The sequence below is a fragment of the Labrus bergylta genome, chromosome 8 (genome assembly GCF_963930695.1).
Source record: "Labrus bergylta chromosome 8, fLabBer1.1, whole genome shotgun sequence".
Lineage (NCBI taxonomy): Eukaryota > Metazoa > Chordata > Actinopteri > Labriformes > Labridae > Labrus > Labrus bergylta.
Window position 1 is genome coordinate 1,282,930 of NC_089202.1, and position 14,798 is coordinate 1,297,727.

Here is a 14,798-nt window from a genome sequence, read left to right on the forward strand (position 1 = left end):
GTATAAGAGTATAATATAGTATAAGATACTGGTGTAGACTGTATATATAAGCCTATAGATAAATATTTAAACTAGAAATGTTGGAATTATTATGTAAAACTTACTTTTGTGCAAGTGTGCATCATGTGCCTGTTTAATGTTTTTGAAGTCCGGGTAGTAACGCTGAGAAACAACAGTTAAGCTAGATTGAACATATTGTATATGCAAGAATGGAAAACATGGACATATAATGGAGAAGTGTGTTTCAGAGAATGGGAATTTGTTGTTGTTGGTAAGTTTATTCTGAGGATGTGTTTTATGTGCTTTAACAATAGCTGTAATATTAACGACAAATACAAAGAATAATATATCCAAGCAGCATCTTGCATACTCTGGTCAAACAGTTCAATTAATAAAACAAGACACCAATGTCAACAAGAAGAGCACAATGACAGAGCCAGAGCTATCAAATTTGCAATAAATAATGATAATAGATATGTATATGCAAAGGGAAATGGTGCTTTAATCGAGTTTTTAACTGTAGATCTAGAATAGAAAATTGGACATACATTCTAATTGAATACCTGGTTGAAAATGTACCCAGCACACCGTTATAAATCATCTGGAATCAGTTTTTCTCAAACTCCTCTCTCCTTCTTACCCACTTTACAAACACAGAGCAAGGCTTTTTCAGTCTCTGATAAGTGTTAATAAATTACCTGAATTTGAAAATTAATGGCTAGCCGCCTGCTTCAGGGAGATATCATTGTGTTTCATGAATATTTTGATTTTGTGATTAGATCAAAATGCTGTGAATTCCTAAACAGCCCCTGTGCCCAAGCACCGCTGATCATAAACTCTTCCCTTCTTTAAGAAAAAAATCCATTCCATGCAAATGTGCTGATATGGAATAATTAGAATGAGTTTTGCCAGTATTTTTCTGCCGTAACATTTGCATGACTTTAGATCTCACCCGACTGATCAGCTCCAAGCTGAGGGAAAATGTATGTTTTTGTGAAGCTCCCCCCAAATTTACCTTGCCAGGGGAGATAATGGCTTATATTGTGATGTTAAAGAGGCTTGTATTTACAGAAAGAAACAAAGGCGAGGCAGTTGCCAGTCCTGGAGGACATTGATTAGCTCTTCCTGTCATTTCCTATTCACACTCTGTATCAGTAGCATTCCAGCTCATCTGCTTTTGTGCATGATAGGGATCAAATAGATTTTCACATAACAACATTTACAGGTACAGGAATAAGAAGAAGCAAATGTATGAATAGCTATGCAAACTTTGACTTAATAACATACTATTGTAACATTTCCATTTCTACACATTAAGTATCTCAGAATCATGTGCAGTATTCCTATTTTATATGGTTACATTTTATGCTCCATTTGTATTCTGGTGTTGGTAGTGGCACTTTTACTCTCTTTAGTTGGCACACAGTAATGTGTGTGGTGCAAGAAAATATATATACTCTTTGTGAAGTTATGCGACTTCAGATGCTAGTTATCCAAAGTGTGTCTTAATACACAGAGGGAAGCTGGTAGCTGCTTGTGTTTGTGGGTGTGTTTCTGTGTTTGTGTGTATGTGTCAATGTGTGAGTGTGCGCACGTGTTCGTGTACATGAATGAATGTGTGTGCCCAGCAGCTGCACAAGGCCCCAGGGACAGGCCTGTGTAGATTGGGTCTCCTCAACCCACAGCTCATTAGTGGAGAGTGAAAGGAATCCACACAGATGGCTGTCAACGTTCAAAAAAGTCGGCTGCGTGAGACATGTCAATTGAGGTTTAAGTTCCTTATGCTCATTTCTGTGACATTGCAGTATTCAAGCAATATTTGTTTATTCTACCCAAAAAATACAAAAACACAGAAGCCTGGTGACATCTGAAAATGTGTTTTCTAATGAGCGCTCAGACTACTGAACAGGAGCCTGCACTTGTCATTCATCACCACAAATTACTCGTTCTAACTTGACATGTTTTCAGTGCTACAGATGACGGGCTTGTCTGTTCTGCAAACACAGAGAATGGTCTGAGTTTAAACTGGAAATATGGCATTGAACAGTCCAGCAAGACAGCATGGAAAATCAATTAGATTGTTTACCTGTCAAAGTTGGAATGGAGGCCCCACCACTTTTACAGTCGCTCATCATTTTCAATGCAGCACTGTCACTTGCTCTCCTTCAGCTTTTCAATTAATGTAACTGAGCACACAGTTGTGATACATGACTTTATACAGCAGAGGTTTATTTGACCATGCTTATTATACTATACCAGAACTAAATGGAAATCTGCCCCTGAACCTCATGAAAGTGGGGAGGTTTAAACGAGTGACATAAAAACACTTGTATAAGATATATTTCTGCCATGACCATTGGCCAACTGTGAATAAAAAAACAGACAATTTGAAGGGAAAAGCCAGAATATTACTGTTATCATTTAAATGAACCACCTGGCTGTTATCATCACAGATCTGGTAATTATAGACAAAAACAAAGTGGATAACAAACATGTTTAAACTGTCAAATGTTTGGATAACAAACATGTTTAGACTCTCAAGGGTTTTCTGCCTTGGAACTAACATTGCTGTAAAGAAACTAAGGGTTACAGTGACAGCAACAGTAACTTTTCAACTTTATTAGATCTGTTATAAAATACATATTTCCAGTTGACAAGATAAGCCAAAGAAAGTCTACATGTTTACAACATGTTTTATGATACAGTTCACTGACAGGCCAATGTGTCTCAGTTGGTGCAGTCAATTGTCTCTCAACCGAAAGGTTGAGGGTTCGATTCCCAGCTCCTGCAGCAACATGTCCGATGTGTCCTTGGGCAAGACTTAACCCCAAGTTGCTCCTGCTGCTTCGTCAACGGTGTATGAGTATCATTTACTTCTGATGGTCACTTTACATAGCAGCCTCTACCATCAGTGCGTGAATGTGTAGGTGTGACATGTGGTGTAAAAGCGCTTTGAGTAGTCAGAAGACTAGAAAAGCACTATACAAGCTTAAGTCCATTTACAAAACCAACTTGTTGAGCAATTTGTCTTTGGGTTAGAAAATCTTTTTTTTTAAAGTTGCTGTGGGAGAAGTTGACTTACTCATTCACTGGAGAATGGATTAAAAGTTGCTCTCAACCAGAGACGCTACTTTTCAGTAATTGTATATAACAGCAATCTGAACACCACTTGAGCTGACCTACTTATAGAGCTCAGAAACTTTTTATCCTGCAGCCAAGTCTAAAAATAACCCTGTGGCCAGTTTTAGATTCATCTCAATGGTAACCCTGACAGTTTTACAGAGTGCCAGTGACAGAGTCCTGTTAAGCAGCAGCAGTCTGCAACAGCTTAACCGCTGTCCACCACATCACTTGACTCTCCTTTTACTCCACATGACACATATCTTTTCCTCGACTTGAAAATTAGAGCACTTTTTAATGGTATTAGTTGCACCGAACAGGCATTTCCGGAGTGAAATATATTAAATACAATGTCAACATTTGATGCAACTGTAACCTCAACACATTTTGATACTCTGCAGCAAAGTCTTACCAATGCAACTCATCTGTGAATGTTCAAATCTTTCATTCCCTTTCTAAGCTAAAGCAAGTTTAAAAGCTTTGTAAAATAGATCAATGTGAAGTGGCTCCCCTTTAATTGTTTTACTGTTAATAGAAGTAAATGATTCTCTGAACAAATTGGTGTGTGTGTGTGCGTGTGCGTGTGCGTGTGCGTGTGGACATTCTCTCTTGCTGTACACATCGCTCCTTTAAGATGATTTGGAATTACAGGCTTTTCATACAGCACATATTATGTAGCTTGGTGGGACTCCATTAGCTTGAATCAAAGAGGACAGCAGCCTGCGTGAAGCCACACAATAATGTGGCAGCCTGTGTTTCAGCAAATAAATAACAAATCCGTTGCTTACTGTACCACCCAATGTAAAGTAACTAATTAAAAGATCAAAGGAGGATGTCTTCCTAGCAGTTTGATGATGCTTTTGTGTAGAATGGTAACACTGGGGTTTCAAATGCTCGGCCAAAATGAGTGTGATGCTAATAGGGATCTAGAGCGGTTAGCAGTCACGGCTTGGTTGCATGAGAGGGTGCCCAACCAGAATCTACTGCTGCTGGAGAGTGTGCAATTAGGGCCAAAATGTTGTCCCCTAACTAATACTGGCCTGTGGGAAGACTCAACTGGATTTTTTGTTGTTGTGCTTGAATCTATGGTCCCCTTCCCTCACCACCTCCTTTCCTCCAGATTTTCTCCTCTCCTCTAAGAGCATCTTGGGAGCGTTGAGCTCAGACAGCAGGATTAGTCAAGGATCCATCTTGAGACGCAGATAATGTTTTTGCACGCAGACTCTGCTGCTCTCAACTGGCTTCTGCTTCACTGATTAAAACTCAAAACTCCACCAGAAATGGCTATTTGTTCTTAAGCTGTTTTTTTCCTCCTGCCTTTGTTGAGCTGTTTTTGTCAGCCATCCCTCTAATTCAGCCCAATAACGAGTCACAAGTAGGTCAAGACAATGCTGCAGCCGTGTCAGAGAGGACTGACAGCAACATGGAAGAACCACCGGGCCATTTTAAAAATGCCCTCTGGTCTTTCCATCTTGCATTGTCAAATTGGGTAAAAATAGGTTGTGTTCGCGACAAGTTTTCTCCCTCCACAATGCAAACCAATTTCAGGGTTTGTTTGAGAAGCAGAGCCTTTACTTTACAAGAATAACTTTATTCCTTTTCCCCACCACTCAGAGCAGCATAAGTTCATTGCACAGCTCCCTTATGGCTTTTGAGAAACACACACCTTAACAGTTGTGCACTTGTATTAAAGGGAGTGTGTGTTTTTGTCGCTGCCTTACCTGCCTATCATTGTGAGTGACAGGGGAAGTGGGGGGGCGTTCAGCAGCCAAGCAGCTGGCTTCACACCTGCACAATTGCACACGCATTTCCATTGGGGACCATCGCGTTCCCCTCATTTTCTGTTAGCATGCAGTGACACTTTACAAATAATTTACTTGTTCGCTCTTGTTTTTCTACTTCCTTAAAGCAATTTGTTGTGAAATAATTCATACCTTAAACAGCACAGGGAGAGGAATACTGGAAAAAAGTCACATAAAGAGTGCCTTGTCTCTATACCTCATTATGGGAAATACTAAAGTAAAGCAATAAAGATAACGCTCCCCACATACTAATAAAGTGGCAGGTTTTTCACCACGACTGATGTTCCTTTTTTGTCTCCGTTTAAACTTTCACAATTACTTAAATCGAGCAAGTTGACATTTAAATATTAATAGTCTCCACTTGTGCACATTAAACAATTACATGTTTTGTATGATTGTCAAGAGGGGTGAAAGAGAGCCTCAATTTCCACTGCTACACACACAGTAACACACACAAATGCACATTCACCGCGCTGAGGCAGGGCCAGAGCAAATTTAATTTAGAGACATTCTCTCCTTCCTTCCACATCTAGGGCTTTTAAGACACTGAAGTGACTGTTCTTTGCCCGTGTAAAAGAACCCCATTATCAAAGCATTAAGATATGATTAAACTGACATTTTCTTAAGAAAACGAAAAGAGTTGGGAATAAAGGGAAAGAGAGAACTACATATTCCAGATCTTATCAGGAGGAGGGGGGGGGGGGTGTACATACTGATCTTTGAAGGAGCTTATTACAGAGAAAGCTAAGAAGACAAGCACAGTGGTGTACTGATCAGAGGTATGCAAGTCAAATGCACCTGCTAGATTTCACTATCATTCACAGAGTGTCAGTCAGTGTTGAGGCCCCTGACTAATACTGGTGCAACCTGAATGCTGCCGAGGACATATTGATAGAAAAAAGAACTTGATTAAACTTAGTCTAGTTAAATGGCTGAGAAAAGTTTCGAATCAGGGAACATATTTTACTTGTGAAAAATTTATTTTTTCTTGTTTTGAACTGCATTACACATTTGAGAATGGTATGATTTAGAAAACTTACCAATGCCAGCAATGACCATGGAACTAACACGTTCCAGTTAGGAAGGTTTTTTGGTTGAGCTGTCTATATGAACACTTATTTACTACTGAGTGGGGTTAGGCTCTGCAATGTGTGGATACAACTCTGAGGCACCATGTAGGAGAGACATATTTCCATCTGTGATATAGATAAATTATTGTGAAATAAACAACATGAGGAATTTGGACTTATCAAAGATTTTTATAGACAGATTTAGGTCAAACTAAAAAACTTTCTTTATACAGTTGTTATTTTTCTCACCTTTCCCTCTGTCTGCTTTTATTATCATTGAGAAAATATCATTCATTTATTTAACATAATTTGATGGTTGCTAACATGGTTGTGAATGTTGCATGACTCATGATTTACATCTCTTTTCCTTTTTTCGCTATTCTAGAAAAAAGAGTGGAAATGTGCCACAGTAATGGCTATATTTGTTACTGAGACATAAGCCAGTCTTATAAAAACCAAATGATACTTTATTGTTTAAGATTTTAAGATATGGCTTCCTGTGCAGATGTGAACTCATCATCATCCTTGGTGTAATGCATTGCACGAAAGTCTATGACACACTGACTACTGAACATATTATCTCAAAAACTGAAGCCTGAAATGTCACCTGAAAATGAAGATGTTTAGCAGAGATAAAACCTCTTTTAATTTCAAAATCTAACATCATTAATAGACCAGATAGGTCGATAATTGTATACATGATCCACAGGAATCATGTATAAAAATGTGTTAATTAGTGCTGCTGCTACTACTACTACTGCACAATGGACCGATAAGGTTGTTTTTATGGTGAGGAGAGTGTACAATTGATGGACAAACTCAAGGCACAAAAAATAATTCATATCCTAGTAAGCATTATTATCATGTATATAAGACACAGAAGGTAATCATATGTCGGGAAACAACAATATTTTCTGTACAGTGAATGGTAGAGCTCACCACCTCGACTGCTGAAAGTGATTTGGTTCTAAAATCAAGACTACACAAATTACTTGTCAAATTCTGTATTTTTTTTTTACAGTGCTGACCAGGGAATCGAAGCAGCACCCCCTTCTATTTGTCTGTCGTTGTCCCCACAGACAAATAAAGCCCTCAGTAGATACGAGGCTGGGGGTGGTGTGCATGAATGTCAGGATTTTCTTCTGAGGCTTCCAACTGAAGCCGAGGTATGCTCAGCATGTGATGTGAAATCTGTGTAATTTTTTGAAAGGCATCACATAATCAGAAGGAGTCAAAAGCTTTCTGGCAGTAATTGCCTTTTGGCCACAGACCGAATGTACAACACTTTGCAATCTTTCCCTGCAGAGATTTCTAACAAATAAACCCAAGTCTGAACTCTGTTCTGTGCTACTGAAATTTGCATTCCTGTCTGTATTTACATATTAACTGAGTCACAATTTAACTAATATGCTATCTACCATGCATCAACTTCCTAACGGGTTTGGAAGTCCGGACTGTTGCAGAGAAGAAAAGGTCTTTTTGAAGCATCAGAAGGTTTTTAATGAAAAGTCTTGAATGAATAAGACTGGCTCCCTAACATTTTGGTTTTTAAATTTCTCCAATCTAGGAGGCAGAAATTGAAATCTTTATATACTGTACATCTATCCACTTGATGTGGAGCCAGCTGCCATGTTGTTTGGGGAAAACAAGCAATATACTGTCAAAAGATCTGAACTGAGATATTACAGACATTTTGATTTATAGTCTGATCAGCTATCTTCTTCGTGAGCAGCATGATACACTCTTGATTCCTCTCCTCTAATTATCCCATCTTTTTCTGCAAACCGAGCCAACTTTCTTTTTCTTTTTCCTTTTCTACCCAAACATTATTTCTCTTTTTTTTTCTCTCAATGCTTTAACTTTTCATCCTGTTCCACATCCCAGCTCCCATATCAAGCGGATGCTCCCATCAGGGGTCTAGTTTGAACCGGATCATCATCCACCCATTGAATTGGGTAGGGTGGGGGGTGAGGGGTGGGGGGGCAACATCGACGATAAGTTATCAAAAAAAGGAATGACTGTGCAGCATAAAATAAAACAAGTCCTCCTTTGCCTTCCAGGACTCTTCTCCTCCCTTTTTCACAGTTTGTAATAAATGGAGGGGAGGAAAAGTGCACGCTGTATTACGTTGCTCGATCTGTAGAGTTGTGGCTGATTTCCGCAGCTTCACTCAACACACTCCTGCTGTGTTAATAATTCTGACCTCTGCTTAATTAAAATAACAGACCATTCGCCACAGAGGGAAAAAGAAGCAATTTGAGAATTATTCCAACTAATCGCTAATTAAAACTGAGCAAAAACAACAAGAAACCTGTCAAGGAAGAAGTATCTATTTTTAGAGAATATTCCAGAAAGAAGCAACTGCATGTGGACACTCAAAAAAGTTACTGTACCTCTTGAGGAGGCAGTTTAAAGGCTGCCCATAAACTAAGACAAATCAAGTCAAACTTGATTTCTCTTCATTGTGGCTGTGCTTCAGTAACATAATATAACAGTAGTGCAGATAAAAACAAAATTCTTTAAAAAGACAAACCCAACAAGAAAATAATCACATTTACAAGTGCCAATTTAGGATCTGAGGGTACTGCAACCTTTTCTAAAGACAAGTCATAGCATTGCTTCATTAATTGCTCATTATGTTGTGTTGCTCTTTTGACCGAATAAGGTGAAAGGGGCCAGAAACAGTCACAACAAAATAATTGTGCTGTAATAACTGCGTCTTCTCTTTAGTCTTGAATCTTGGCCCCTGCTGCCGTGAAGGGCTGTAATTCTGGAGCAAGGAGTGTAAAGAGGATATCATTATCATGTGTTTCTGAGTAAGCTGCAGATTTGGTTAAATATAGTAGCGTTTTTTGTTTCCTCTCCTTTTCAGTTTTGCATTAAAGCTGGGTCAAGCCGACCCCTCCCATGGCATTTCTTTTCAAACACAGCTGCCAAAGCGCCTCCTCTGCCGCAAATGTAGCCAATATCGATGCCATGCTCAAAAACTGATTGAAAGAGTCTTACATGTTTCAAAGCATGCTGGGAGCTGGGGGCCAGGCGGAAGCCCAAAGTATTAAAGCTGAGATAGTCACCAGTATTCTATAAAAAGGCAACATATGCCCACGAGTCCAGACCAGTCGGTGCTGTGATTTTGAAGATTTTTTTGTACAAGTCAATTTGTTTTTGTTAATCTTTGTTGTACTTTGTATTTGTATTTGAATAAATGCTCTGTCTTGGTGGGGCATAATTAGGACAAAAAATACATTAATTAATTAATATCTTTCACATTTAATGGTGCTCATATAAGAAGCAACAAATACATGGTGAAAATCTGAGTTTATTTTATTTGTAATAAAATTCATAACCCTTTTTTTCATGTGAAACTCCCAAATTTTACAGATAAATATTTTTTAAATTATTACTTCATCATTACTATAAATGAAATAGATTTTGAAGGACACTGGTAACGACGAAAAGACATGACACTGTTTAGCAAGTTAATTAATGACAGTATGATTTTATGAATCCCCTTTTTATCCTGTGATATTCAAGTATCTCTTCTGAACAGAAGATTTGTGAAAAGAGATTTTTAATTAATCTAAACGAATGAGTGAGAAGTGTCTTGATTTTTTCAACTGATATCCATAGTTTATCAGAAGATAGAGAAAACCCCTCATTCATCCAAATCCCCAAAGAGTCCCATTGTTATCTCAATATACTGTTCGTCTCTAAATCTGAGAGCATAATAGAAATTCTGTGGTGAAGTGTGGAGCTGCACACTACGTTTGCATATTTATTCAGCTGTCATATCTATCTGAGCAGATCATCAGAGGCGATAAAATAAAGAGATGAGGGAATAATGGCTCTAGCTGAGAGGCTGTCGAATGATACAAGCATATTCCTGAAAAACACCAGGAAGTGGGTAAACAACACTGAACTCTTCATGCAATCCAAAAAAAGAGCTGCTGTTAATGATGGTGATGATAATGAGGATGAAGATTCTGTGAATAAAATTTGAATGATTGAAAGCTTTAAGGAGTAACAATGCAAGCAACGCACTGTAGCTGAGATCCTCTTTTCTTTTGAATATTTCCTAAATATAACATTGAGAGCATGCATTATTTAACAAATTATATTACTCTTTCACGTCCTTACTGAGATAAACCCTGACTTGACTGAATAAAGTAATGGCTATTAAAAAATGTATTCTTACATAGATGTAATGAGAATGGGTAAAAGAGGCTTTAAACACTAGACAACCTTTGTGGAAAATGTTCCTGAAAAGAACACAGTCCCTGACATTTAGTGAAAGAAACCTAAGGTCAAGCTGCTGATACCTCTTGTGAAAAACCAAATTACACATTATCAGGGGAGTAAAGCGACACACAGAAAATGTTCCCTTTGATTTACACTAGATACATGCAAATATCACTTTTAACAGGATGTACTGTATGTTGTACTTGTTGGAAACAGTGACCTTTTATTTAATCGCTGCAACACTTGTACGCTTGTAGACGCTCATCTACAAGCGAGGGTATCACAGGAACCTCGTGTCAGCTATCCCTTAATGCATATGTACATCACCCCAATGAGGACAGTATAGGACAGTTAATTGAACAATATCCAGAAAGTGACGAGAGGACAGCAAAGAGAAACTCTGCTCAATGGTGCCATCTAGCGCTTTTTCCGGCGACCAGGCCGCACCGCAGTACAGAACGAGCTCTCCTCCACTGCAAAGGAAGTTTGGATAACAATTATCTGTTGTATTTGCATTAATGTGATTGCTTTGTCTGCAGACTCATCTGACTGCAATTATAAAGAGTAGCATTAAAACACTAATTAATTAACTCAATTGTGGGTAGATTGATTAATTCTAAACAAACATGAGATCGCAGCAAGCAAATGAGCTCTGGAGTGCCGATGCATCTGGGAGTGCTGCAGCAGAAGACATTTTGATTATCTGCAGACACATGTAGTTGCAAATCTTTTAATTAACACAAATAGATAGCGGGAGTGAGTCGGTTGTGGAACTATCCTGCTTGCTACTTGTAATCATAATTTGGTAAGTTTTTAAAAGAATGAGGGTGTGAATGTGGACTGTGGACTGTGGGTTTGAGGCAGTGATCGAGAGGCAGCTCAATTATTCCAAAGTTCGGTTGCGCAAGTGTGTGGGTGTACATGTGAGCGACGTGTAGACTACGTGTACAGTGTGTTTCGGTGCGTGTTTGTGTAACGAAATGGGTCTTGACATGGAAAGTCATCACACAAAAAGAGATAATCAAATTATGATCAAAACATAGCAGATGGTCACATAAATCATCCATTCACACGTTGGACTGGTGCCTCCGTTGCAGAACAATGAATCACTGCCTATCAATGCTAGAATCCAAACATAAGTGCTGTAAAGAATACAAAAGTATCTTATTATATTTCTTTTACCCATCACATGTCAAAATTGTAATACATTGGCATCACCTAATTGATTTTGAAAAATATATTTGTAAGACACGTATTATTAAAAAAACCACGTTTGAATAGTGGAACATGGCAAAATGTTGAAAAATACACTGAAACAATTTTTCTTGAAAAAAAGAATGCATTTTATTTGTTAACATGTCCCCTTCTTCAGATATTTTCTCAGACTTTTTAGAAATATATATGATTAAATAATACATCGTTTTGTTGAAATGTTCACATGAACCTTCTGTATCAATAGTTATCTGAACATAAACTAGATTTAAAAAGGAGCAGCCAGTCAAAGCTGCCTTTCTCAGTGTGCTTTCAGCATCTGCACATGCAGAAAAGCATAATCAGAGAGATACCAGTAAAGTGCATGTAATAGTTTAGAGATTTAATGCAGTTTTTAATTGGATAGAGGCCCATTATTTTTCAATACAGAAAGGGCACTGAGGCACATAAAGCTCTTGAATATTTTTTGCAAATCGTGTTCAACAGCATAATGATTAACCATGGCTCTAAATTTGCCTCACAAAATGAAAAGCAAACTTCATGCAAGGCGTAATTTAATTGTTTCCCTTCACATTTTCTGCCTTCCATTGTTGGAAGCTTAACATTTTTAGAGTCTGCTTAACAGCTGCCTTGTGATGCTTGAGCTGCAACAATATGACTGACAAATGTTTTGAAGTAGCTGCAGTCTTCCCAGTGTCTTCATTGGCCAAGTGTCAGGGAATCTTACATCACATGTCTTTTTCCAAGAGTTGTTACTTGGATATTTATTTTCCAGTTTAAGATACAAAATTACAATGAAATACATCATTCAGTTCAAATAACATTTCTAATTTTGCATTCACAATGTTCATACATCTATTCACTATTTAAATCACTCATAATTTTACACACCAGGTTACATCTGACATACATATCTACGAAAAAAACAAGTCTATTCTTAAAACACCTTCACTCTATATTTGCAGTGTGCTCATTTTAAAAAAAATATGCAACTATATTTCATTGTAAAAATGTCATTATTTTTGAATTATTGTTTTCCTATACAAACATATTGCATTCCTGCAATTGTATCTCTTTTTTTTAATAAAAATGATTTAGCAGTCAGAACAGCAGGTCACATTTCCATTTCAACCTGAAGGGAACACTGCCATCTGGGCTACAACCAGTGGTAATGCAGTTTTAAACATTGAGTTTGTGCCATGATTTTATATTTATATGTACACACACACACACACACACACACACACACACACACACACACACACACACACACACACACACACACACACACACACATACATACACACATACATACATACAAACATACACACATAAGTTTCCCTTATGCAGTAAAGTCCTGTATAATGCATGATACAGAAGAGCAAACAAGCTGTGGCAAAGGTGGGTTTAGAAAAAAATTCTTGCCAGTTTGCTTAATGGGAAAATCTACAAGACCAAGAGGATGAGCAGTCAATTTAATACTGGTTTAAACAAGATCTTGATTACGTATCGGAATCATCTTATGGAGGGGTACTTGGAATAGGTACAGTATAGGCAGTGTGTAGGGACAGAAGTCCCTGTGCTAATTGATAGTAAGCTGAAGAAAGTTTTATTTTCAATAAGTTATTGAAGGAGTGGAGGCTGGCAGGAAAAATGAAGCGATCTTAGCTGAGTGAGTTATTATTGACAGTGTAACCAGTTGGAGTAAGTTAAGAGAGTTTGCATAGGCTGAAAGCTATAAGTAGCTCTCTTTGAGTTCCTTTTGCACCATGTCACATTTATAGATACAATTGTTGTGCATTTTTAAACCAGTTACACTAAACATAGACAAATTATTATTTTTCTCTAGACAAAATAGACAAGCAAATCGGACAAGATTGGATTGAAATGAAATGAAATCAGATAAGATAAGATACGATAAGATGTTCAGATAAGAACAAAGGGATTTTTTCATTTACTAAAAATCTCTCCTCTAGTTTACCAAATGACACATATCAAAACAGTTATAGCATGCCAAAATGACAGATTTATAAGATGACTTTTTCTTTTTCATATCTATTGCTATTCAATCTTCCTGAGCATGATCTTATGTCACTTATTTGTGCATGCTGTGCCCTTCTAATGCCAGAGTTGTACCATGTGAACACACTCACAGAATGTGAATGCAGTCGAAAAAGAAAGTGACATCTATGTTGGTTTGTAGTGCTGGAGGAAAAAAAAAAACCGATAACAACAGCCTTCGTCTAAATCCAGCAGAATGGCAACTTTCCTCATTCAGCAACACAGAGACTTTTGAGGAGATGCCATTGCTGCCTCATTGGTTTTTCACTCCCTCTGATTACTCCTCTCATCTTATGTAAATCCTCTTAAGTCACATGTTATTGTTTATTGCAACTGTGAAGGTTAGGTGTTCATAAGCCCTGTGCGTGTGCTTATCTCACCAGCGCATGCATCTTTGTCTCTCCAATGTGTCTTGTTTTCCTAATACACTAATGGATGAGAAAAGTTGTCTGGACTGATGCAGAGCAGACAACCAATCCACTGCAGTAAAATGCTAATCTCTCCCAGTAGCTAACAACTCTTCATGAAAGAGAGGCAGTTTCATGCTCTGGGGATATCATCACATTATCAGAAGCCTGTTGTATTTTGGGATTTTAAAAAAAAAGTAAATATAAACAATTCCTAAGCAGACAATTACATTTTGGATCATTCAGCTTCCTTGCTAGGAAGAGGAACTAATGTTTGCATTTTAGATCCATAACTTGGTGATAGGAACCATAGGTATTCAGCAACATCTTTTAAGATCTCAATCAAGCTTAAGATGTGAGAACAGTTCTGTATCATGGTGATTGTAGTTTTAGGCCCTCTCAATAAAAGACATGGGTAACACATTACATTAAGGTCACAATATTCACCATTAAAAAGTTGCTAATTAGCATGATAATTATCAGCATACTGGCTAATTATTAGTCCTTATTAAGAGCTTAATAGTATCTTATATGACCATAGTCTATTGCTAATAGGCCATTAACTTAATGTTTGCCCTATATAAACTCCTAATTACTGCTGATTGATCGAGGAATATGCTTTTGATTACTTGTATCTTATACAGTAAGGGCCATACTAAGCAAAGCATATTAAGAGCATAATTCATACTCAACAACATCCTAACTTACCATCAATAAGCAGTAATTAGGAGGGTAGTGAGTGCAAACTCTTAGTTAATGGCCTATTAGCTATACACGCTGGTTATGTAGAATAAGTGCTTAATAATGACATAAGCAGCATATATGCTACTAATTAGAATGCTAATAGGCAACTAGTTCATGGGGAATATTGTGACTTTCATTTACAA